The sequence below is a fragment of the Ailuropoda melanoleuca genome, chromosome 20, assembly GCF_002007445.2.
Source record: "Ailuropoda melanoleuca isolate Jingjing chromosome 20, ASM200744v2, whole genome shotgun sequence".
In the NCBI taxonomy this organism is placed as follows: Eukaryota; Metazoa; Chordata; class Mammalia; order Carnivora; family Ursidae; genus Ailuropoda; species Ailuropoda melanoleuca.
In genome coordinates this window covers 7456651-7482856 of record NC_048237.1, presented here as the reverse complement: position 1 = coordinate 7482856, position 26206 = coordinate 7456651, and the positions used below count along the sequence as shown (strand labels likewise).

The window sequence follows — 26206 nt, the reverse complement described above, 5'->3', positions numbered from 1 at the left end:
GTACTGGTGGAAAAGATTCAGATGCCATCAGCATTTACATATATATTCAAGGTCATGGGGCTAGAAGAGATTATAGAGTGGTTATAAATAGCAAAGAGAATACCAAGAACTGAGTCAGGGTTCTCTAACATAAGGAAGAGGAGCCTGCAAAGGAAATGGAGAAGAATCAGTACGGAAGGAGGACAAAGCCAGTGTGGTGTCTCATAAGTGAGGAGAGTATGCCAGTAATGAGGCAGTGGGCAACTCTGTCACATTCTGCAAAGAGATCAAGTATGAGGAGGGCTGAGAATAGATCATCAGATTTCGTAAATGATAGGTGTCAGTGATGTCCTTCCTGGACAAGGTTTCAAGGGAATAGTATGGAAAGAAGCCTGACTGGGAGACTGAGGAAAGAATGGAAGTAAAGAAGTGATAAAAAACAAGATTGGAGTCTTAGTTTCCTTATTAATAAAAAGCAGAACTTGATCCAAATAATCTGAGATTTCTTCTATCTAGACATTTTTCATATTTTTATCGTGAGTTTGAGCTTTTTTTTATGTCTGCCATTTTGTCAGACCCTGAATTCCTGGTTCATCTCATTCTCTTCCATTGCAATTAAAAATGAGAGAGAAAAGTTATTGGACATTAGCAATTTCTCCCCAGAACTAATTTTTCAGTTTCAGAGATCAGGTAACATCATTACCTGTTAGACTATGCCAGTAGTTTTAGGCTGCTGTTTTGGATTTGTTGCCCTTAAGAGAAAAAGTATTTTCATTTCCTAATGTTCAATATCTTCTTAATAAATTATTTTCAGAAAACTACTGCCTTAAGACACCTCTGCAGAAAAATATAATTGACAACATTACAAGTAAATTTAAAATATATCTAATATAGCCTAAGAGGAGTTAATAAGATGCCTTTCACTTCTGATCCAAAATGGACAGGGTTGCAATGATTAGACATTTTATAGTTATCTAGAAGATATTCCTATCTTGGTAATACAAGTATTCAAGTCAGTCAATTATTTCCATGGAAAGAACAGAATGAAGACCTCTTGTTTAGCTATAACTCTTCTATCCAAGAAGCTGTAAAAACAAAACAAAACAAAAAACAAGTCAACCTTTGGCCATTCAAGCAATAGTTCTATTACTACTACAACCACCACCACCACCACCACTAATAATAATAATGAGTAAATCAGGCGAGAGTGATTTGTTAAATATGGTCTACCTTTCAAAAGAGTGACAAGTGAATCACCAAGCAATGCTCTAGTGCACCCATGGTGCATGTGATCCCAAATCTGTCAACATTAAGCTATGGGTTCTATAAAGGAGATGGGATTATGCTGCTAGTAGGGGGTCTGATATATAATAGGAAATATATATTTGGCCTTTGTCCCTGTTTCTGGTACAGAACTAAAACCTTTGGAATTTCCTAAGAGTAATAAATGTGTCTTTTGTATGTGAATGAGGTGACTTTTAGAAATACCTAAAGTTGGGGTCTGGTTACCCAAAGAACTAACCTTGTGAGCAGAGAGTTGGAACTTTCCGTCCCACTCCCCAGCTTCTTGGGAGGAGGAAGGGCTGGAGATGGAGATTAATCACCAATGGCCAAAGATTTAATCAGTCATGACTATGTCATGAAACGTCCATAAAAACCCAAAGGAGAGGATTCAGAGAGCTTCTGGGTTAGTCAGCACTTGTAGATGTGGGGAGAGGGGCATACCTGGAGAGGGTATGCATGGAAACTCTGCATCCCTTCCCCATATCTTGACCTGTGCAACTCTTCCATCTGGCTGTTCTTTAATTATATTTTTTTTTACGTAAACTGGTGATCTAGCAAGTAATATGTTTTTCTGTGTTCTTGTGTTTTGTGAGCCACTCTAGCAAGTGACCCCCCCCAGAGAGGGGGTAAGTTGGAACCCAGCCATTTGGTCAGAAGCACAGGTAACAACCTGGGCTTGTGTTTGGCATCCTGAGCTGGAGGCTGTCACTGGAACCTCCAATTTGTAGATCATTGGTCAGAAGCACAGGTAATAGTCTGGGCTTGTGACTGGGGTGTCTAAAGGTGGGGGTAGTCTTGTGAGACTGAGCCCTCAAACTGTGGAATCTGACACTATCTCTAGGTAGAGATAGTGTCAGAGTGGAATTGCATTCTCAACACCTAGCTGGTGTTAGAGAATTCCTTGATGTTGTGTGGGAAGTACCCCCTACCACACACACACACACACACACATTGGAATTTGGTCCAGGAACCTAAAATAGGGCCTGATTGAAATTCGAGTTGTACATTCGATGTACGATGAGTTATGTTCTGATTTATTAGGAAGATAATGTGTAATGTAATCAAAGTGATTTGATGGACCCGTTTTCCCATTTTGATGGTTTATTCCTAACTTATAAACTATTGTTTCTGAATGAACCAAGGCAATTTTCAGGTCAATATAAAGTAAGATGTCATTCTTAATTATATTTGTTTAATATAATATTAAACAATATTACACTTGGGTAATATTTTGAGGCATTATACCTCATTCAAAATTCTAATTGGTAATTTATTTTGAAAATTTTCTGGAAAGATTTTCCTTGTTTAGAGGAAATGACTTTTCTTATCATTTCAAGGCATAGAAACATATAGTCAATAAATAAAAGTGGCATTATGGAAGAATTCAGAAAGTGTTCATATGAAAAAATTTATCGATTGTCCTTTCTGTCAGATTGTACACATTAAGGACTTTTCTCTAGGGCACGGGTTTAACAAACCAGTATTTTCTAATTAGCCAGTAGGCTGACAGTCACACCCCATCTGCTCTTCCCCAGCTCACAACACACTCTATCTCTTCCAGCCCTGCATCAAGCTCCTGCTGTTGTTCTCCACACAGCATCAACTTCCTTTTCTGCCCTGCTCCCAACCCATCCTTGTTTGGAGCTGTCAGCTCTGGGTCCTCAATGACTCAGCCCTGAGTTTCATACCAGAGTAAATTGAAATCTGTTTCCAAGCCATTAACTCTCTATTTGCTCAAGCCAAGAGTCACAACCCCACCTAAATCCTCTATTTTCTGCTAGGGCTTGGCCCATTCTTTTGTGGAGGTTGCATGTCCTCCCTCAGTCAGTCACAATGAAATCCAAATAAGGGTTAAATCCTGACCCTACTTGGATTTGAAAACTTTTCCTACTCTAGATGCACACAGAGAAAGACTCAAAGCTATAAGGACAGAATCTGATAGAACATCTCTTTCCTTAGTCATGTGCAAGGATAGATTAAAGCTAAACATGGCTCAGATCAATCAAAAGTTCAGACTACTGAAAACTGCTCTTTGACTCTGGGAAACTGATGCAGCTTGCTATTAGGTGAAAATCTATGAACTGAGAAGGCTACCGTTGAAAAACTTTTAAAAAAATACCCATCATTTCTGTTGTAACCACACATTATGATATGATAATGTGATGTTCTTTTTTTAAATTATGTTAAGTTAGCCACCATACAGTACATCATTAGTTTTTTTTATTTTTTATAATAATTTTTATTATGTTATGTTAGTCACCATACAGTACATCCCTAGTTTTTGATGTAATGTTCCGTGATTCATTACTTACGTATAACACCCAGTGCACCGTGCAATACGTGCCCTCCTTACTACCCATCACCAGCCTATCCCATTCCCCCACCCCCTCCCCTCTGAAGCCCTCAGTTCGTTTCCCAGAGTCCCTAGTCTCTCATGGTTCATTCCCCCTTCTGTTTATCATCCCTTCATTCTTCCCTTTCTTCTCCTACCGATCTTCCTGTTAGTTTTTGATGTAGAGTTCAGTGATTCATTAGTTACAAGTATGTGGGATACATTCTTTGGCAGTGAGAATACAAGAGAAAAAATATTGCTAGTCTATTTTTTAAGAGCAAATAAGATATATGGTGCTTTAATCCATATTCACATATGATGTGTATCACTGTACTTTATCTTTCACTTGCCTATATTTCAGTGTTTAGTTAGACAGTGATATTAACACCAAAACCAAGACTTGGCATATGTTCAGAGTGGACTATAACTTAGCTGCTACAATTTTCCCTCTTATTTTCCACAATGTCTTAAAAACAAGAGTCTGCCCTACTGTTCATAGTTCTTAAACATACTAAGACATTGCACAGGATTAGGATCTAATTATTAGAAGAAAATACTATACTAAATGATAGGAAACTATCTCTCATTCCCTTCTGATCTGCCTTATTTGTAAATTTTACATATTGTATCCTTTCATACTTCCATTTTTAAGTAAAAATAATTACTAAACATTCCCGGAAAGTATATAAAGCTTTTTGAAGATATTCTGGAACCTTCCTTACCCAGGGATTTTTTTTTCCTTAAAAGAAGAAATTCAGTCTTCCAAACTATTTGGCTGTTCCCTTGAGGAGTATGTTTATACCAGCAAGATCTTTGAGTCCTCCTCGCTTACTGCTAGCTATGATGTGGCAGATTGGGTCCAGATTCTGACTGAAATGTCTTGGGTAGAAAACTCAGAAGGTGAATTTTTAGTGGGGCCTCCATATCCTAAAAGCTGCTGCTTAATTGGCAATAAATGTAGCAGTAAAATTGGAGTCTGTTAAAAATCTTGAACATGAGCATAAATTATGAACAAAGATTAAGTGCCACATGCTTACAAAACTTCTCTTTCCAAAAAATGTGCTTTGTAACTTCTGATCTTATAATAATAAATGTCTTTTATTTACTTATTTTTTGCTCTTCAGTCAACAAATGTTCAGTAATGTTGCTGTTCGATTATGCACACAGCCTCCTCATTTTCTGAGCCGGCTAAACTCTCACCTTGCCTCAGCACTCACTACATTTGACCTTTCATTGAGGAGCTCAGAAATCTTGCAAAATAAGCATTTACTAACTAAAACCAAGGAAATACCATTTGGGGTTATATTCTAATCAGGCAACAATCTGGTAGTGACTCTCCAGGCTTTGACAGACAGAAACATTTAGCTGTGATTGTGTATGATATCATGTGAGTGAGTAAGGATCTTGTTGTGTTCATCAGTCTGTTTACATCAGGAGCTTGTAAAGAAGAAAATCACTTCACTTTGTGATGATGATTCTCTCTGACCTTGCCTAGCACCTGCAGAGAATAGATCATGCAGTGATCCCATCAAGCACATTTCTTCACAACACACACACACACACACACACACACACACACACACACACACACACAATGTAAACTGAGTATTCAATAGAAAGTGTAACTACCCAGAGGTATATATTTAAATTATAAAGCTTTCTTGTCTTTAAGGTCTAGGATGTCATGATTTTGCAGTAGTAGAACTGTGCTGCTTTTCTCATTTGAACTTGACCTTTCTGGATTCATTCTCAATCCTACTAAGGAAGCAATCTAAATGATGGAAATTATAGATATTAATAACTGTGACATTATTTTTTTTAGTCTAGGGAAAAAGGAACCTAATAAGAAAGCAAGAAGACGTATTTGTATTGGTAGATTATTTTTGTGGTTATCCATCAAATAGATGGATCTTATCGAATAATCCACTAATAATTTTGTCTTTCCTTTTATTATGTATAGAAAACCTGCACTTCATCAAATTACTTCTGCCAGTTTTCTATACATACAGTAAACGATTTTAGAAATTAACTCAGTAGAGCTCTTTGTTAAAATTTGTCATTTATCTATTAAAATTCTTCAGCTTTTGTCAGACAATGTACTTAGCTCTGTAATAAGAGTCCCTGAAGATGTGTGTGTGATTTGTCAAAAGAGAGACAAAAAGTGTATAAAACTCTAAAATGTCAGCAATCAGGAGATTTAACAGACTTTAGTAAATTTACATAGAATGAATAGAAATCTTTGATATTAATAAACTTAGCTCGGGGGAGTACAATAGAGGGGGCAAAGAATGATAATTTAAATACAATTTCAACTTCACTTCTTCCAAATTTAAAAATTATTATGGATAAATGTATGATAGAGCTTAAATAACATAAATGTAACTGTTTATCATCACTCCAAAGTTTCAGAGTGAGAATATTTTTCCTGACGTGAACCAGTAAAGTATATAACTCTTCACTTAGTTTATTTTCTCCAACAGAAGTACTAATGGCAAGTGAGACAAAGCACATTACGTATTATACAATTGTCTGGCAGAGAGTGGCTAGGAAGCAAATAGGTTGGCTTTACTGAATCCAAAAATATCTTGTATTTGTGTATGAGGAATGCCATGACAAAATGCCACAGAGGAGGTGGCTTAAACAACAGAATATATTTTCTTGCATTACTGGAGGCTGGATGATCAAGAGCAAGTTTTCGTATCTTCTGAGGCCCTTCTCTTTGGCTGCAGGTGGCAGTCTTCTCATTATGTCCTCACATGGTTTTTCTTCTGTGCACAAGCATCCTGGTGTTTCTTTATGTGTCCAAATTTCTTCTTATAAAGACACCAGTCAGATTAGATTAAGGTCCACCCTAATGGGATCAGTTTAACTTAATTGCCTCTTTAAAGGCCCTATCTTTAAATAAAGTTACTTGCAATGTACTAGGGCTTCAACATACGAATTTTAAGGGGACACAATTCAACGTATAGCATGTGTGTTCTGGAGTTAGGATGCTTATGGCTTTCAGGTGCCAAGCTCTTGGCAGTGCCCTGAAGCAACTGGAGGTGGGACTCTCTAGCTTATACTTTGGTAGGACCAAGAGAAGTCCTATTCATGGCTACCAGTGAAATGTAAGTTCATCTGGAAGACTATAAATCTATAACTGCTTTGATCACATGTCTTCCTTTCCCTGCTAAAAAAGGATACATATTGTAGGGCGTGGGAGACCCTTTTGTAGCTTTAATTCCCACCCTGCATTTCCCATTGACTACAAAGAGTCTCTGAGCCTGAAATTCTCCACATCCTTCAATTTTTTTGTCTATACCCTTCCTTTCATGAGGCTTTGTCTTTCCAGCCAGAGTATCCACCACTGTATTGCTGTGGAACAGTGGGCACATTGGTTTATGTGCGGGAGTAGAGCAGGGCCGTGTAGAATTCACTATGTGAAAAACAGAGATCTTGTCCTTTTTTATTCCTTAATGGCTTCCTTGAACTATTACATGAGAAAATACGTTAGTTAAAAAACAGAACATGCTAGCATATTTTCCCTTAGAACTAGAAAAGAAAAGCTGTGGATCAGGAAAAGAAGAGAATGAATAATATTGACAAAACTTATTTTGGCTTATTTGATAAAAGAAGTTATATTGGCACCATTATTTTATAAGTTTTATGTTAGACTTCACTTCTCCATTGTAAAGGCTTCCTCTCTTATAAAACCGTTTATAAGTGGCTGAGCAGTAGTGGTAACAACAGAGTTTGCTATGTGGCAGGCACTGAACTAAACATTTTAAAAATAGTAACTCTTCTGTTCCAAGATAACCTGTTAGGTAGATAATAGTAGTATGGCCATTTTACAGATAAACAAACTGAGCCACAGAGAGCTTAATTGATTACCTAGAGACATAGTAAGTGACAGAGCCAAGAACTGCACCCAGGCAGTCTGAGTCCAGGGCCCAGGTGTTCAGCTGGTACTTTATCCATCTGTAATAAAAAGGCTTATATGCCAGTATTCATGACAAATGGTAATTCTAATTTATAAAACCAGTCTTCTGTACCATTAGCAGGGAAGAGAAGCGATTTTTTTTCAGAAGGGAAAACATTTCAACTGAAAAACTAGGACCATATGGTAAGGAAATACATGCCTTTGTACTAAAGTCTCCCCCTCTGGTGCTGTTTACTAATGTCCTCTTTGGATATTTGCCGACAACTTTGGTACATCCTATTTGTCCTAATACATTGTGGCTCCTTATAAAACAACCAGCGTATAAATTGTCCCTACCTACATATTTTAAGCCCAGGAGTTTCGAATTATCAAGATAATTTCCCTAACAAATTCAAAAGATATTTTAAATGAAAGTTGTCTTCCCATGATTATGCAACTCTTCAAAGCACTTTTATGTGTGTTCCTAAAAATGTTAACTGTCTGAATGTTCAAGTTGTTGCTTCACTAACCAATATAGCTGATATAAAAATATGTGTGGCACAAAGACTGACCTTATTCTTTGCTCAGAGAAGATGATACTGATGGATAAAACTCCAGCCAGTAATGAAGTAAAGGAGAATGACATATAAATCGAGTCTTTTTTTATTGGGTTGGAGCTATGTATAAGAATATTCCAGAAGGTTCACTAGCCAGTTTTGGCAAAGCCTGCTAGTACTCCATGCATTCCTCTACATTTCCCAGTTTGCTTTGCAGTTAGGTTGGAACCATGTGGCAAGATTTAGACAATGGACTGTCAGCCAAAATGTCACTCTGATTCCAGTCATTTAAGAACAGGTATGTTTTTCCCATTCTTCTCTACTTCTTCAGCAGTGATCCTAGAATCTGTGTGTTCCAGATGGGGCCACTACAGGGTGACAGTCCTCTATGTACCCTTGCTGACCCGTATTGGACACGTAAGATTTGATGTGTTAAACCTCTGAGATTTGGGGATTGGTTTGTTACCATAACATAACTTAGCCATATCTAATGAAAATTAAGATATCTTCACTGGGACAAAAGTAGAAGATAGGAGTGGGGTGAGGATTTATACCCTTGGATAGGAAAACTCAGTGGACTATCTTTACATATTTCTCACATCTAAAATCATATCTCTTAAAGATTCAAGAGTTGATTTTTTGACTTATTCTTAATTTCCTTTCCAGTTCTAATAGCTGACATCTTGGGATAGATGTTGTAAAACGTATAAATAATTACAGGTACAAACATGAAAAACTCAAGAGAAAAAGTACTTGGAACAAGAACAATTTAAGCAAAATTCACCTGGCTTTAACTGCTGTGCCTAGCAAAATTTCCTCCTTGCCTAATTTCACATTCATCCGATGACCAATGATTGTGCAGAACAGTTGGCTTCATTTTAGTGGCTGCTGTGACACAGCGACCAGCTCCCCTTTTCAGGACCAATGTGTTCATTTTTCCAGCTGCCAGAGGTGTTCTCTGACAAGAGATCACAGCTGAGTCCCTTTCTAGGAATTATAGCTGACAAAAGTGCACTGCCTACCCAGAATGTACCCACTTCTCAAGGTAGCCCACTTCCAATAACCTGTGAATATGGTGAATACAAAGGTCTTGACCCTTTTGAAACATCTTTGAACAGCTATCCCATCTCAAGAGCTTCCCATTGGATCTGCTGAGGCCTCTGTTACAACTCCATTGTATTTTAATTCTTCCCTCTGCCAGCCCTTCTTCCCTTGCTACCTAATGGATATTGTTCTTCGGAACTCTCTCCAATAAATTTCTTGTAGGTAAGTCTCTGACTCAAGAGTCTGAGTCAGAGGAACCCAGTTTATGACATCCGTAAGGCCCCAAATGGAATTGCAACTTATAATAAAAGGGTAGTTTGTGCATAAAGAAAATCTGAATCTTTATTCTTTTTAAAATCCTTTTAAAATTAAAAAAAAATTTTTAAGATTTATTTATTTATTTTAGAGAGAGAGCAAGAGCATGACCGGGAGGGGGAGAAAGAATTTCAGGCAGACTCTGCTGAGCGCAGAGCCTGATGTGGGGCTGAATCCCAGGACCCGAGATCACGACCTGAGCTGAAACCAAGAGTCGGATGCTAAACCAAGCGAGCCACCCAGGCAGCCCCACCTTATTCTTTTTTTTAAGTGTCTAACATAAAAGGCCTCATTTGTAATTCTGAATTATCATAAATAGCTATTTAATATAAAATTATATAAAATAATTATTGAAATAATTTTAGTTTTCCAGAGAAGTTACAAAAATAGTACAGAGTTCCTATATACTCTTCACTCTGTTTCTTCTGTTAAAAGATAAACTGAGGCATATTAACAATTTTAAGAATTTATTTGAGCAAAAATCTGTTAGAATCAGTCAGCATCCAATGTAGCAGATGAAAAGGAGTTCTGAGAAGCTGTACAAAATGAAAGACTTTTATAGGCATGAGGAAGTGGGAGCAAGCAAGTTATATAGACAAAAAAAGCAAGTTGTTTACTGCAAAAGTACATTCCTTTAGGGGATGGGGGGGCGTCTGTCAGGTAGATGATCTAATTAATATTGATCAGATGATTCCTTATCATCAGATTATTATTAAGATTCCATTTCTGGGAGATTCAAAACTGTACGCCTTAGTTTGGTGATGTGAACTTAGCAAAAGCAACTCCATTTTGAGCCTATGTCTTGTTTTTAATACCTCTAATTTTAACATCTTACATTACCATTGTACAGTTGCCAAAACTAAGAAATGAACATTGGTACATAACTATTACCTAACCTCTAGACTTTATTCAGATTTCACCTGTTTTGCCAATAATTTCCTCTTTTTGTTCTAGGATCACATCCAGGATACAACATTACATTAAGATAACAGTAATTTTTAGTTGGCAAAATTAATAAAATTCATGAATGTATGTGTGTATATATACAACTAATTTAAAATTGATTAACAACTATAGGAAATATATTTTTCAAACTACATAAAAATAGAATATCATTGGATACTAGCTAGCTGTGTGACTTATGAATATTTCTTTACTTCTCTGGGCCTTGATCAACATATCTATGTAACTATAAATAAGATGGGGTTAAATTTGATGATATATTTGGTCCTTTCCATTTTTTATGTTCTGTGCTTCAAAACTGTTAAAAATGACATGAAATTTTGCATAGCATCATAAAGAAACATTTCCTGTTAGAAAATTACAATGGGGACAGAAGTTTCCTAATTAATGTAAATGAAGTGGGCATACCTCGGTAACCTTGTTGGAGTTTTGTTACAACTTTTTGCTGTTAATTTGAATTTTTTAAAAAATTACTCTATCAGCTCCCTTGAGCAACCAGCAAAATCAAAGATTAAGATAGAATAAGAAGAAAGTGAATCTATGAAATGAAGGAAAAATATTTGAAATCATTCTTAGGAGAATTTAGTGCAGAAAGAGACGGCTCTTAAAGGTCCATAACTCATTAGTTAAGTATATTTATGTTGGGTCAGCAAAGAAATGCCCTGGATTGGTAGAGCTGGTGATTAGAAAGCCTCAGAAGATGCCACATTCTGATCAACACTTAATTATTTTTTGTAAATATGAAGCTAGTTCAGCAGGTCAAAATGAGAATAATTATTACTCTGAAGAAGAGCATTAATTTTTCAAAAATAAATTATGCTAATCTTTAGGCATGTTATTGCAAAAGAAGAAAGAAAATACATAAAGAAGTACAGTACATGCTTTAATTCAAATTCCTTACATTATGAGAGTCATTTAATGAAACCCTACTTATAACAGCAAATGGTAATTTGTTAATAAACATTAACTTAAATATGAACACTAAGTAGTATTGCAAACCTTATTTGCAAAAGAAAGGTCGTAATATAAAGAATGATTACTTATTTAAATATATTCTAAAATTATCAATGGATGTTTTAAGTATTTTCATCTGAGTCAATTTATTTAGAGAAATAATTTGGTGAATTTAATGATTAATCAAATTATAATAGAGTTTAGAATTTAGGTCTTAGCAATAGGCATTATTATTTTCCTAATTTTTAAAAAAACATTTTATGTATTGGTCCTCTTGCATAATGAAAACTTCACGGAAATTTATATTTTATCTTTGTACCTATACATGGAAGTCATTAATTTTTGAGGGAGTAAATCATTTGGATACAACTCTGCTAAAAGCTTTCTATCGTTCAAAAATAGGTAAACATCCATGTAAATGACAGAATTTGATTAAAAATGATAACATTTGTGTACTAGCTAACCTACTCAAGTCACAAAATCTATAGTGAAATCTTTTTGGTGTCAAAAGTTCTGAGGAGTGTGTGTGTGTGTGTGTGTGTGTGTGTGTGTGTGTGTGTGTGTGTGTTTTGCCAAGATGGACTGTGAGGTGGTTGGGAACTGTGCAGTCTTTCAGATGTAGGCATGAGGTCCTTTTTAGCTCTGGGTATTTTTAGCAGGGGAGAGAAATGTGGCTTAAATTATGGCTATGGTTCTTCCAGGTAGAAAGTCCCATTTCTTCTGGGAGAACCTGGTCACTGGAAAGGAATCAGGCTTGTAGCTACTGCTATGATATGGTCACACTCTGCAATTCAATTATTGCAACAAACCAAACCAATGGGACCTCTCTTATAGAGGAAAGGTCTCTTTGTGGTATGACTGGCCCAACTCAGTTACCTAAGTGTCACATGGAAACAGTAGTTGGATACTTCAAAAGGGTAGGCAACATTCAAATCTTTCATATTTGGCTTTGTAATCCATGATATTATTATTTTTCTAGCACATTTGCTTTCCTAATTGTGTTTTGCTTGGATTCATATTAAAAAGAGTTTTGTCTTCCCTGAGCACACACCAGCTGGGTAGTGGGAGGAAAGGGCCTTGGAGCTAACCAGGCAGTGGGGCAATACAGCTCTAAGATTCAAAATTAGTCATGAATAATTCACAAAGCAGATAATCCACCCATGGATAAACAAAAGGTACTGGACCCATCCCAGGATTATTTTATCCCCTGTTCTAATTCTTAGACTACTAAATTCTTCTTTACTTTTTTTTTACACTAGTTAACGGATACACCAAGGTATTTTAGTTAAGGATTTTTAATTGAAATTTATAGCCCTTTAAAATAAAATATTTTGTTTTCTCTTGGTTATATTTCCTTTTTTATTTGAAAGAAAGATCTCACATATAATATGTGTAAATAGCTAGTAAGGCATGAGGTTAATATGTTTTGGGGAGCTAGTAAGTTGTGGATATTGGATTTTCATCTAATTTGCCATTCAACTAGGAGACAAAAAGCCCTTCTGAGCTTCAGTTACTTCCTCCAAATTATAGATGAAAATAACAGAACCTTTAAAAGACATCATGAGATTTAATAAAGTAACATAGATGTCTGATAGCAATAAACAAAAGGTATTATAAGTGCTTTTATTTTATTCTTCCCTTTATATATTTCCATTGCCATGTATCAGCCTCATTTAGGGTGCCAGAATTATTTTTGGTATAATTATTGTTTTATATTCACTGAACCATAGCAGTCTTCTTGGTACAATATACTACATTCGGAAAACACACTTCCTGTCCTGGGTAGAGTGGGGCTGGTGAACTACAGGAACAATAGAAAAATCTGAGAGGGGGGCGCCTGGGTGGCACAGCGGTGAAGCGTCTGCCTTCGGCTCAGGGAGTGATCCCGGTGTTCTGGGATCGAGCCCCACGTCAGGCTCCTCTGCTATGAGCCTGCTTCTTCCTCTCCCACTGCCCCTGCTTGTGTTCCCTTTCTCGCTGGCTGTCTCTATCTCTGTCAAATAAATAAATAAAATCTTTAAAAAATAAAAAAAAAAATAAATAAATAAATAAATCAATAAATCAATAAAAAAGAAGAAAAATCTAAGAGGGCACCTGGGTGGCTCAGTCAGTTAAGCATCTGCCTTTGGCTGAGGTCATGATGCCGGGTCCTGGGATCAAGTCCTGCATCAGGCTCCCAGCTCAGTGGAGAGTGCTTCTCCCTCTCCCTCTGCCCCTCCCCTCTGCTCATGCTCTCTCCAAATAAATAAATAAATAAATAAATAAATAAATAAATAAAATTTTTTAAAAATCTGAGGAACACAAATTACTGTTTGGTAGTGAGTTATTCCATTAAAAAAAAAAAGCAATAACAGCTTTTCTCCTTCCTTTCTTCCTCTCTCTCTCACTCGCTCTTTTTCTTTCTCTCTTTAAATTTTAATTCCAGTATAGTTAACATACAGTGTTATATTAGTTTCAAGTGTATAATAGGGTGACTCAACAATTCTATACCTTATAAACTGCTCATCATAATAAATATACTCTTAATCCCCTTCACCTATTTCAAGCATCCCCCTACCTCCCTCCCTCTAGTAACCATCCGTTTGTCTATATAGTTAAGAGTCTGGGTTTTTTGTTTCTTTGTTTGTTTTCTTTTCTTTTAATTCTATGTTTGAGTGAAATCGTATGGTATTTGTCTTTCTCTGATTTATTTCACTTAGCATTATCTCCTAGATCCATCCATATTGTTGCAAATGGCATGATTTCATTCTGTTTTATGGCTGAGTAATATTCCAGTGTGTGTGTGTATCACATCTTTATCCATTCATCTATCGGTGGACACTTGGGCTGCTTTCATAATTTGGTTATTTTAAATAATGCTGCCATAAACATAAGGGTGCATTTATCTTTGCAATTTAGGGTTTTCATTTTCTTTGGGTAAATTCCCAGTAGTGGAATTCCTGAATAGCATAGTATTTCTAATTTTATTTTTTTTTAAGATTTTACTTATTTATTTGATAGAGAGAGAGAGTGGGAGAGCACAGAGGGAGAGTGAGAGGGAGAAGCAGACTCCCCGCTGAGCAGAGAGCCTGATGTGGGACTCGATCCCAGGACCCTGAGAGTATGACCTGAACCAAAGGCAGATGCTCAATCAACTGAGCCACCCAGGCGCCCCATTTAATTTTTTTTAAAGAGATAAAGAGAGCATGCATGCAAGTGGTTGTGAGCAGAGGGTGAGGGTTAGAGGGAGAGGGAGAGAGAGAATCCTAGGAGGCTTCATGCCCAGCGCAGAGCCCAACTCAGGGCTGTCTCATAACCCCAAGATCATGACCTGAGCTGAAATCAATGGTAGGAGGCTAAACTAGTTGAGCCCCCCAGGTGCCCCTTGTATTTCTAATTTTTTGAGGAACCTCCATACTGTTTTCCACTATAGCTGCACCAGTTTGCATTTCTGCTAACAGTGCATGAGAATTACTTTTTCTCCACATCCTCACCAGCATTTGTCATTTTTATTTTAGCCATTCTAACAGGTGTGAGGTGATATCTCATGGTGCTTTTGATTTGCATTTCCCCAGTGATGAAGGATGTCAAACATCTTTTCATGTGTCTGCTGGGATCTGTATGTCTTCTTTGGAGAGATACTTGTTCATGTCTTCTGCCCATTTTTTAATTGGGAGTCTTTTTTTTTTTTTTGGTGTTGAGTGCATAAGTTCTTTATAAAGTTTGGATACCAACCCTTTATCAGATATGTCATTTGCAAATATTTTCTCCCAATGAATGGGCTGTCTTTTAGTTTTGTTGATGGTTTCCTTTGCTGTGCAGAAGCTTTTATTTTGATGTAGACCCAGTGGTTTTGTTTTTGCTTTTGTTTCCCTTGTCTCATGAAACATATCTAGAAAAATGTTGTTACAGCCGATGGCAGAGAAATTACTATCTGTGCTCTCTTCTAGGATTTTTAAGATTTCAAGTCTCCCATTTAGGTTTTTAATCCTTTTTGAGTTTATTTTTGTGTGTAGTGCAAGAAAATGATCTAGTTTCCTTCTTTTGCATGTAGCTGTCCAGTTTTCCCAATACCATTTGTTGAAAAGACTTTTTCCCCATGGCATATTCTTGCCTCCTTTGTCAAACATTAATTGACCGTATAATCATTGGTTTATTTCTGGGCTCTGTTCTGTTCTAATGATCTATGTGTCTGTTTTTGTGCCAGTACTATACTGTTTTGATTACTATAGTTTTGTAGTGTATCTTGAAATCTGGGATTATAATACCTCCAGTTTTGTTCTTCTTTTTCAAGATTGCTGTGGCTATTCAGGTCTTTTGTGTTTCCATAGAAATGTAAGGATTATTTGTTCTAGTTCTGTGGAAAATGCTGTTGGTATATTGAAAGGGATTGCATTAAATCTGTAGATGGCTTTGGGTAGTATGGGCATTGTAACAATATTTGTTCTTCTGATCCATGAACATGGAATATATTCCCATTTGTTTATGCTGTCTTCAATTTATGTCATCAGCATTTCATAGTTTTCAGAGTATAGGTCTTCCACCTCCTTGATTAAGTTTATTTTTAGGTATTTTATTATTTTTGGTGTGGTTGTAAGTGAGAGTGTTTTTCTTACTTTCTCTTTATTCTACTCCACTATTAGTGTAAGGAAATGCAACAGATCTCTGTATATTGATTTTGTATCCTGCAACCTTCCTGAATTTATTTACCAATTCCAGTAAATTTTGGTCGAGTCTTTAGGGTTTTCTCTATATAGTATCATATTATCTGCAAGTAGTGAAAGTTCTTACTGATTTGGATGCTTCTTTTTCTTGCCTGATTGCTGTGTCTAGGAATTCTAGTACTATGTTGAATAAAAGTGGTGAGAGTGGACAGCCCTGTCCTGTTCCTGACCTTTAGGGAATAGCTGTTACTTCCTCACCATTAAGTATGATGTCAGCTGTGGATTTTTCATATATGGCCTTTATCGTGTTGAGGTGTGTTCCCTCTAAACCTGCTTTGTTGAAATTTTTTTTATCATGAATGGATGTTGTATTTTGTCAAGTGCTTTTTCTGTATTTATTGAAATGATCATATGGTTTTTATCCTTTTTCTTGTTACAGTGATGTATCACATTGATTGATTTGGAAATATTGAACAATCCTTGCATCCTAGGAATAAATCCCACTTGATTGTAGTGAATGATTTTTTAATGTATTATTGAATTCGATTTGCTAATATTTTTGAGGATTTGTGCATCTGTGTTCATCAGAGATACTGGTTTGTAGTTCTCTTTTTTCTAAGGTGTTTATCTGGCTTTGGTAACAGGGTAATAGTGGCCTTGTAGAATGAATTTAGAAGCTTTCCTTCCTCTTATCTTTTTGAAAAGTTTGTTAAGAATCGGTATTAACTCTTCTTTAAATGTTTGGTAGAATTCACCTGTGAAGCCAGCTGGTCCTGGGCTTTTGTTTTGTTGAGAGATTTTTTATTACTGATTCAGTTTCATTGTTGGTTATCAGTATGTTCAAATTTTCTATTTCTTCCTGATTCATTTTTCGTAGGTTATATGTTTCTAGGAATTTATCCATTCCTTATACGTTCTTCAATTTGTTGGCATGCAATTTTTCTTAATATTCTCTTATAATCTTTGTATTTTTGTGGTTTGGTTGTTATTTCTCCTCTTTTGTTTGTTATTTTGTTTATTTGAGTCCTCTCGCTCTCTCTTTTTTCTTCTTTTAATGAGTCTGGCTAAAGGTCTATGAATCTTGTTGATCTTTTCAAAAAACCGAGTCCTCATTTCACTCATCTGTTCTATTGTTTTTTCACTTTCTCCTTTATTTATTTCTGCTCTAATCTTTATTATTTTCTTCCTTCTACTGGTTTTGGGTTTTGTTGTTCTTCTGTTTCTAGCTTCTTTATGTATAAGGTTATGTTATTGATTTGATATTTTTCTTCTTGAGGTCAGCTTGTATAACTATAAGCTTCTCTCTTAGAATAGCTTTTGATGTATCCCAAAGTTTTTGGACCATTGTGTTTTCATTTTCATTTGTTTCCATGTATTTTTTAATTTTTCGTTGATTTCTTGGTTCAGTCATTCTTTGTTTAGTAGCATGTTATTTAACCTCCATGTGTTTGTGGTCTTTCCAGATTTTTTCTTGTGGTTGATTTCTAATTTCACAATGTTGTGGTCCAAAAAGATGCATGATATGACTTCAGTCTTTTTGTATTTTTGAGGCTTGTTTTCTGGTCTATGTGATCTATTCTGGAGAATGTTCCATGTGCACTTGAAAAGAATGTGTATTCTGCTATTTTAGGATGGAATGTTCTGAATATATCTATTAGATCCACTTGGTCCAATGTGCCATTCAAAGCCACTGTTTCCTTGTTGATTTTCTGCTGGAATAATCTGTCCATTGATATAAGTAGGGTGTTGAAAGTCCCCTAGTATTATTTTATTACTACTATTTACTTCTTTTATGTTTGTTATTAGCTGCTTTGTGTACACCCATGTTGGGTGAATAAATATTTACAATTGTTATAGCTTCTTGTTGGATTCTTCTCTTATCGTGTCCTGCTTTGTCTCTTGTTACAATCTTCGTTTTAAAGTCTATTTTGTCCCATGTAAGTATTGCTGCTCTGGCTTTCTTTTCACTTCTGTTTGCATGATAAATACTTTCCCATTCCTTCACTTTCAATCTGCATGTATCTTTAGGTCTGAAACAAGTCTCTTGTGTCAGCATATAGATGGGTCCTGCTTCTTTAACCATTCCTTGTCTTTTGATTGGAGCACTTAGTCCATTTACATTCAGAGTAATTATTGATAGGTATGTATTTATTCCCATTTTGTTATTTGTTTTATGGTTGTTTTTGTAGTTCTCTGTTCCTTTCTTCTCCTGCTCTCTTCTCTCATGGTTTGCTGGCTTTCTGTAGCAATATACTTGGATTCCTTTCTCTTTACTTTTGCATATCTGTTAGAAGTTTTTGATTTGTGGTTATCATTGGATTTGTAATATAAGATCTTCTGCATATAGAAGTCTGTATTAAGTTGATGGTTGCTTAAGTTTTAACCTATTTTTTACCCCTCTCTTGCCCACCCCATGTTTTAGGTATATAGTGTCATATTTTACATCCTTATATTTTGTGAATCCCTTGACTGATTTTTATAGATAAACTTATTACACTGATTTTGTGCTTCCTACTTTTCTTGCTCGTACTTATGGTTTTTCCATTCAAAGAGTCTGCTGTAACATTTCTTATAGGACTGGTGTAGTGGTCATGAATTCTTTTATTTTTTGTTTGTCTGGGAAATTCTTTATCTCTTCTTCTATTTTGAGTGATAGCCTTGCTGGATAGAGTATTCTTGGCTACAGGTTTTTTTTCCTTTCAGCCTTTGAATATCATGCCATTCTCTTCTGGCCTGTGAAGTTTCTGCTAAAAAGTCCAGATAGGTTTCTCTTGTACGTAACTGTTTTCTTTTCTCTTGCTGTCTTTATTTGTTTGTTTTTGTTTGTTTATTTGTTTGTTTGTTTGTTTTTAGAGAGAGAGGGAGAGAATCCTAAGCAAGCTCCGTGCCCAGTGTGGAGCCTGACTTGGGTCTCGATCTCACAACCCTGAGATCATGACCTGAGCCAAAATCAAGATTTGGACACTTAACTGTCTGACTCACCCAGGTGCCCCTCTCTTGCTATCTTTAAAATATTTCTCTTTGTCACTTTTTGCCATTTTAGTTACTATATGTCTTGGTGTAGACCTCCTTGGGTTGATTTTGTTGGAGGATCTCTGTGCCTCTTGGATCTGGATGTTTGTTTCCTTTCCCAGATTTGGGAAGTTTTCAGCTGCTATTTCTTCAAATAGGTTTTCTGCCACTTTTCTCTCTCTTCTCTTTCTGGGATCCCTATAATGTGAATGTTATTATGCTTGATGTTGTGGCTGAGTTCCCCAAGTCTATTTTCGTTTTCTTTTATTATTTGGACCCTCTCTCATTCAGCTTGTTTGCTTTCCATCACTCTGTCTTCTAGGCCACTGATCCATTCTTCTGCTTTCTCTAGTCTACTATTTAGTCCATCTAGTGTATTTTTAATTTCAGTTATGAGTTTTTCATCTCTGATTGGTTTCTTTATGTTTTCTATCTCATTGTTAAGGGTCTCACTGAGGTCCTCCACTCTTTTCTCAAGTCCACTGAGTATCTTTGTGACCGTTACTTTAAATTCTCTATCAGGCATATCATTTATCTCTGTTTCATTTAGCTCTCTTGCTATGATTTTGTCCTGTTCTTTCATTTGGCACATATCCCTCTGTCTTCATTTTATCTAAATCTCTGCATCTGTTTCAATGTGAAGTCAGCTATGTCTCCTGCTCTTGAAAGTAGTGGCCTTGTGAAGAGGCCTGTAGTGCCCTGCAGTGCAAGGTCCCCTGTTCACCAGAACCTGGCACTTCAAGAATATCTCTTATGTGTATTGTGTGTGCCCTACTGTTGTGGCTGAGCTGCTTTTGCCTTCAGCCCAGTCTTCTGCAGTGGCTCCCTTTGCTTATTTGGTCCCTATGTTGTTAGTAAGCCAGCCTTGGGTCACCTTGGTCTTAAGTTGAGTCAGACCAGACATTTGCCTGAGATGCAGTAGCACTGACCTACAGAGTGCTTTCCCTGAGAAGCTTTAATTGGTGGGTGGGGCCTATCATCAGACCAGTTGACTGTCCCCAGCCCACTGCTTGGGCCACAGTTGGACTGGTGCGTGTGGTACTGATGCTGTCTGAGCTGCTTGTACACTGTCAGGTTTGTGGCGTTGCCTTGGATGGGCTCCAGCCAAGGGCATTTTGTGGGGGGCAGGTCCACAGGAGAATGTAGGGACAGGGTACATAATACCTGCAATTCCTCACAGGTCTGCTGCAGGAGGGGACCTGCAGCCACTAGGGACCAAGAAAGGCTAAATTGGAGGCGGGGATCCACAGAAGAGCATGGAGCAGGGCATGTGGTGTTAGCAAGTTTTGTGCAGTTCTGCTAAGGGAGGAGACCGAACTAAGGCCTGGCTGGAGGGGGCATGTCCACAGACAAATGCTGGTGTGAGGCACACTGTTAGCAACGTAGGTAGGGAGTGTTGGAGCTGCACTGGTTCCCACAGGTGTCCATATGTCTAGGTTGGAGGGTGGGGCAGGGAAATGGTGCCCACCAGCTCCTCTGTTCTGGAGAATTCTCCTAATGATCCCACCCCCTCCAGCCTGTGCTCTGATTATAAAACCTTGCAAAATTTGACCCCTCTAGTTTTCAAAACCAGATGTTATGGAGATTTGTCTTCCTTATGCAAGTTCCTCATGCCTGTGGTGCCTGGGACAAGGGTCTGTTTTATTCCCCTCTTCACACTGCACTCTCCCACCCTACAGTGGACAGTCCCATGGGTTCCTTTAGCTCCCATCCATGTCTCTGCCCTTCCTACCATCTTTGATGTGGCTTCTTCTCTACATTTAACTGTGGAGAGCCTGTTCTGCCAGTCTTTGCATCCTTTTCTTGGTTATTTACACTGATGTGAGTATTATATAGTTGTATCCCTAGGACAGGGTGAAGTTATCCTTCTTCTGTGCCATCTCCCCTGGAAGTTCTTTCTTTTCTTTTTAAAAATGCTTTCTTGTTTTAAAAAGTGAAGGGATATAGATAATGTTATAGATAATGTAAATGTTCATATGTCACATATTTCAAGTCTGAAGAATACTTCCCTCTTTTGTGGGCCATTTTAAGAGAGTTTGAAATTAAAATTGTCATCTACAGACAAAACTTATTTAGTTCTGTGTCCAGCCTATTTTCCATTCTGGATATATATATATATATACATTTGGAGAAATAATTTTTCCTTTCAAGCACCACTCAACATCCTTCCTCCCACAGTAATTCCTTCCAATATTAAAAGTGAATTTAAGTATTTTGTTTAAGGTAACATGAATTATACCCTTTTTCTCTCACAAATATAATCACTTTTCTTAGCATATCGCACTATGAAGGCAGGCTGTGTCTTATTTAATTATATGGTAAGCCTGTCATCCAAAAACATCAACTTGACTTTGTTGATTACATGCTCATTCTCAAACATCTCTCTTCTTGAATTATAACATCACATTCTCTTGATTTCCTTCTTCTCGCTTCTTCTTTATCTCTTTCACTGACCCCTCATTTTTTATATTTAATTAATTTATTTATTGGAGAAAGATAGAGCGTGCACATGAGTGGGATGAGGGGGAGAGGGAGAAGCAGACTCCCTGCTGAGCAGGGAGCCTGAAGTGGGGATCAGTCCCAGGACCCTGAGATCATGACCTGGGCTGAAGGCTGATGCTTAACTAACTAGTCACCCAGGCACCCCTGACCCCTTGTTTTAATCCAGCTGTGTTAAGTATTATCCAAGGCTCTATTCTACAGGTCTTGTTCTTTCATTACCCTTTTGCCCTTTGGAGATATTGCTTCCTTACCTTCACATAGATTCTCTTGCAAAGGGAACATATGCTAGACTATCAGTAACCATGGCCTCTTCGGGCTCAGTAAAGCACTGTGCTTCTAGGAAATACGGAATGACCAAAAGATTGGTGCTGTCCTCAGATAGGACTGGTGCGTGCGTGCAGAAACACAACAACAACAAACAAACAACTTTGTGACTGAAAGGAGTTAATATTTCACTGCCTTTAATCTGCCACACAGTCAGGTATTATAAGAACAGAATGTCTTCCTCGTTTTTATATGTAACTGGTTCTAGTACTCAGAACTATGAAAAATATTTTAGCCTATGCTCCTTCAAATACTCATTTTAGTCCATTGTTGAGTGTTTTTTTTAATTGTTAAAAGATTTCTAGTTTTATGAATCTATGATATGGTGAAGTAATTAGAATCGAGTAACCATTGTGCCTTATGAAAATATAAAGGTTATTTCCCCCAAATTAAGAATTATTTAAAGTATATAAGGTAGAATAATTTCTAGTTTTCCTTGATTTCTTTTTTTTCAAAACTTTATTGGGTAAAATTGAATAGAAAAACTGCACATATTTATTTAATTGATACAATTTGAGGACTTGGTATCTTTTTAAAAATGAACATAATGGTACATAAAATTACTACAAGTTGTTCAGTACATTATCTTAATTCTAAGTATTAGTTCACACTTTACTCATTATTTGATAATCTATTGCTGCTTATAGATTTCAAGGAGGTACTTTTCCTGTTCATTTAGATTTGGAAAAAAAAACATTGTTCTTAGTAAATAAAAGATTTTCTACTATAATTTTTATTGTTTGATAATGTTTCAAATGGTTCAGTTCTCAGTAATTTATGAAGCAAAGGTGTAATTAAAAGAAAGGTGATTTGCTCATGGTATCATTGTATATCTATGAAACTTTGTGAAATAAAGGTATTGTAATTATAGAACTTTATTAAAATTAATGGACTTATCACAAATATACAATAAGGACTTTCTTATGGAAGCGTCTTTAGTAAGTTAAGGCTACAATGAGAAAAATCTACTTATAAGAGGGAAAAAACACTAAATCTAAGAGAAATCTCAATAGAATCTTTAAAGAAATCTTTTTAAAGATTTTAACAATAGATCCTCAAATCTAACTGAAGAAAAGCAGCATAATTTGAGAAAAACAGATTTTAATAAATGGAAAGGAAAGGCATACTCGTGGGCATAAATATTACAATTATAAACATGTTTGGTGTTTCCAAATAAATTTATAGGTGCAATTGCAATTAAATGTTAATCATAACTCCAATGGAGTGTTTTGAAACTGAGAAAAAAAGCATTAAATCTTTATTGAAAAATAAACTGCTTAGACTAAGTAAAATATTTTTGTAAAAGAATGATAACAAGAGACTTGGTCTACCTTATATTAACATGTATGACACTGCCATAGAAGAGAGCACTATTGGAAAAATATGGACACATCAGGGAAACAACAAATATTCTAGAAACAAATTATTTTATATATGAAAAGCTTTTATAACAAAAGTAATATAAAAGCCAGTAAGGAAGGTGAAGATTATTTATTTATTTTTCTTTTTTCCAGGTTTTTTGAGATATAATTGACATATACCACTGTATACACAGTTTAAGGTGTACAACATAATACTTTGACTTATATGTATTATGAAATAATTACCACAGTAAATTTAGTTAACATCCATCATCTCATACAGATACTAAAAAAAGAAGAAAAGTGTTTTTATTCTTGTGAAAAGAACTCTTAGAATGTACTATACTCCCTTAACAGCTTTCAAATATACCATATATACCAAATATACCATACCATATATACCAGTGTTAACTATAGTCATCATGTTTTACATTACATTTTCATTACTTGTTTATTTTATAACTGAAAGTTTGTACCTAGCAATGTATCTTCTTTAAATAAATGTTAGAATGCATGAAAAAGTAAAGGATAAAAGAAAAATCACTGTGTAGAGGCAACTATTGTTAACATATTATTTTTTTGAATATTTTCTTTTACTTTTTTCTCTCATTGGAAATAACTTTTTTTATATGCTATAGGATATTAATATATGATGAATAATTTAGACAATGATGAAAAGTAAAAAGGCTAAAATAGAAAGTAGCATTATAACTAGAGATAATCCTAATCATTCCATGTATATCCTTTCAGATTTTTTGATCCACATGTATAAATATACATTTTATATTTATTTTTTTCAATTTTAATTCCAGTGCAGTTAGCATACAGTGTTATATATTTTTTTAAAGATTTTATTTATTTATTTGACAGAGAGAGAGAGACAGCAGGAGAGGGAGAACAAGCAGGGGGAGTGGGAGAGGGAGAAGCAGGGAGCCAGACTCGGGGCTTTATCCCACGACCCTGGGATCATGACCTGAGCCGAAGGCAGATGCTTAACAACTGAGCCACTCAGGTGCCCCAACACACAGTGTTGTATTAGTTTCAGGTGTACAGTATAGTGAATCAGCAATTCTATACATTACTTGGTGCTCATCAAGGTAAGTGTACTCATAATCCCTGTCACCCATTTTACCTAACCCCCCACCCACTTCCCCGAAGGTGAGGATTATTTATTAAATAATGATGAGATTCCATCCCCACTAGAACATAGTAAGATTCACAAAGGCAAATATTTTATTTAGTTCACCACTGTTTCATTTAGTGCCTAGAAGATTGTCTTCATGGGCTAGATGGTCATTATGTATCTGCTGAATGATAAATGGTTTGGGAAAGTTCATTTTGATCCTCACATCACACAATACTTTAAGATTAAGTTGAGATAAATTGTATAGTTAAACTCTTTAAGAAAATAGAAATGAATTGTTATCAAATCTTTTGATGGAGGAAAAATTTCATAAACTTAACATGAAAGATATTATCATAAAGGAAAACTATAGAATTGATTATATTTAAATATAAAATAGGTGTCTGAAGTTTACAAAACTTTATAAACAAAATTAACAAGTCATATTTATAACAAACCTGCAGATCAGCAAGCAAAGCATTAAGCCCCTATACTGGAATGGTCAGAGGGCATGAATAAGTAGTTCAGAAAAGAGGGAGTAGAAATAGCAAAGAAACATAAAATGTTCAAATCCTCAAGTAATGAAGGAGTGTGAATTAAAACAACAACAAAACACGTAAGACATGTAAAATTTACCTATTTAATTTTAAATATGTTAAAATAGATATGTTCAACACTTAGAGTAGTATAGCATGATAAGCATGCTCATACACAAGTGTAACAAAGCTTTGGTGGACTCTGAACCAGTAATTCCATTTTTAGGGATCTAAGCTAATAAAATAATTAGAAATATGGTCAAATATCCATATATAAATAAGTGACTCATTAAATGGTTAAATCCAAATAATTAAACAGAAATAAGTAAATGTCCAATAACAAGGTAGTATTTAACAATGAAGTATGATTTTGTCATATAATTATTATACACTGTTTTAGTTGAGAGGAGGAGTTTTTTAAATAGGAAAGTTGCCATGTTAAAATGCTAACCAAAAAAAAAAAATCAGGAAACATATAGAAACAGACTGGAAGTACAGGTGCTATAATGCTATAATGATAACAAAGATGATTTTATCTAGTGTGCAGACCATGTAGATAGTATTTTCTTCCTTATTTTTCCAAACCTTTTACATGTCTTGCTTTTTTGACTAAAAAATAATCTTCACTCAATATCAAAGAAAAAATTTTAGTTACCTAAAGTTTTTGGTATCTTATAAATTATTAATTATTTTATGAGATCAGAGCAAGTTTATTTGTATCTAGTATTTGTAATTATGTAGAATAATGCATAAACCCATCTGGGTTCTTCAAAAGTAAATAGAACTGTGCCTCTCCCTCCTAACTCTCCCAGTGGCTTAGCAGCATAGCTAAAATAAAACCTAAACTTCCTAATGCATCCTCTAAACAGGACAGGATCTGCCCCTGCCAAACCTCATCTCCTGCTAGTCCTCAGTCCCCACACACTATGTTCGCTGTTTTCAGACACATCCCCTTCTTTCAATTCCCAGAAAGTGCCAGAATCCTTCCCTCGGCATCTTCAGGTGTGCTCTTCCTTCGGCCTTAAACACTTCCCTTTTCTTTTATCTTAGCTGACTCCTTCTAAAGCTCCAGGTCTAAACTTAAATGTCATTCACAAAGGCTTTCCCTGAAACCAACATAAATCAGGTTCCTCCTACCAAGCCCATTTGCAGTGTTTTTCATTCATAGCACTCACTCTGACTTGGGGGGCGGAGGGAGAGACAATTGCAGAAAAGTCATTAGAGATGTTTCGAGAACAAGGAATTCAACCAGATGAGTGAACATTCATTATACTCATCTCTCTCCCCTATTAGTTTCCATACATTCCTGCATTTGGCTGTTTACTTTGGGAATATAGAAGCCACGGTATTTAACACATACAGTGCAATATTGGTTA

The 26206-nt window shown here is 36.0% G+C and overlaps 1 long non-coding RNA gene across 1 annotated transcript in view; it reads left to right on the top strand.

Annotated features, from left to right (window-relative positions):
* Positions 1-26206, top strand: part of LOC117797257 — a 249548-nt gene that overhangs the window by 109138 nt on the left and 114204 nt on the right. The window lies entirely within an intron of this gene.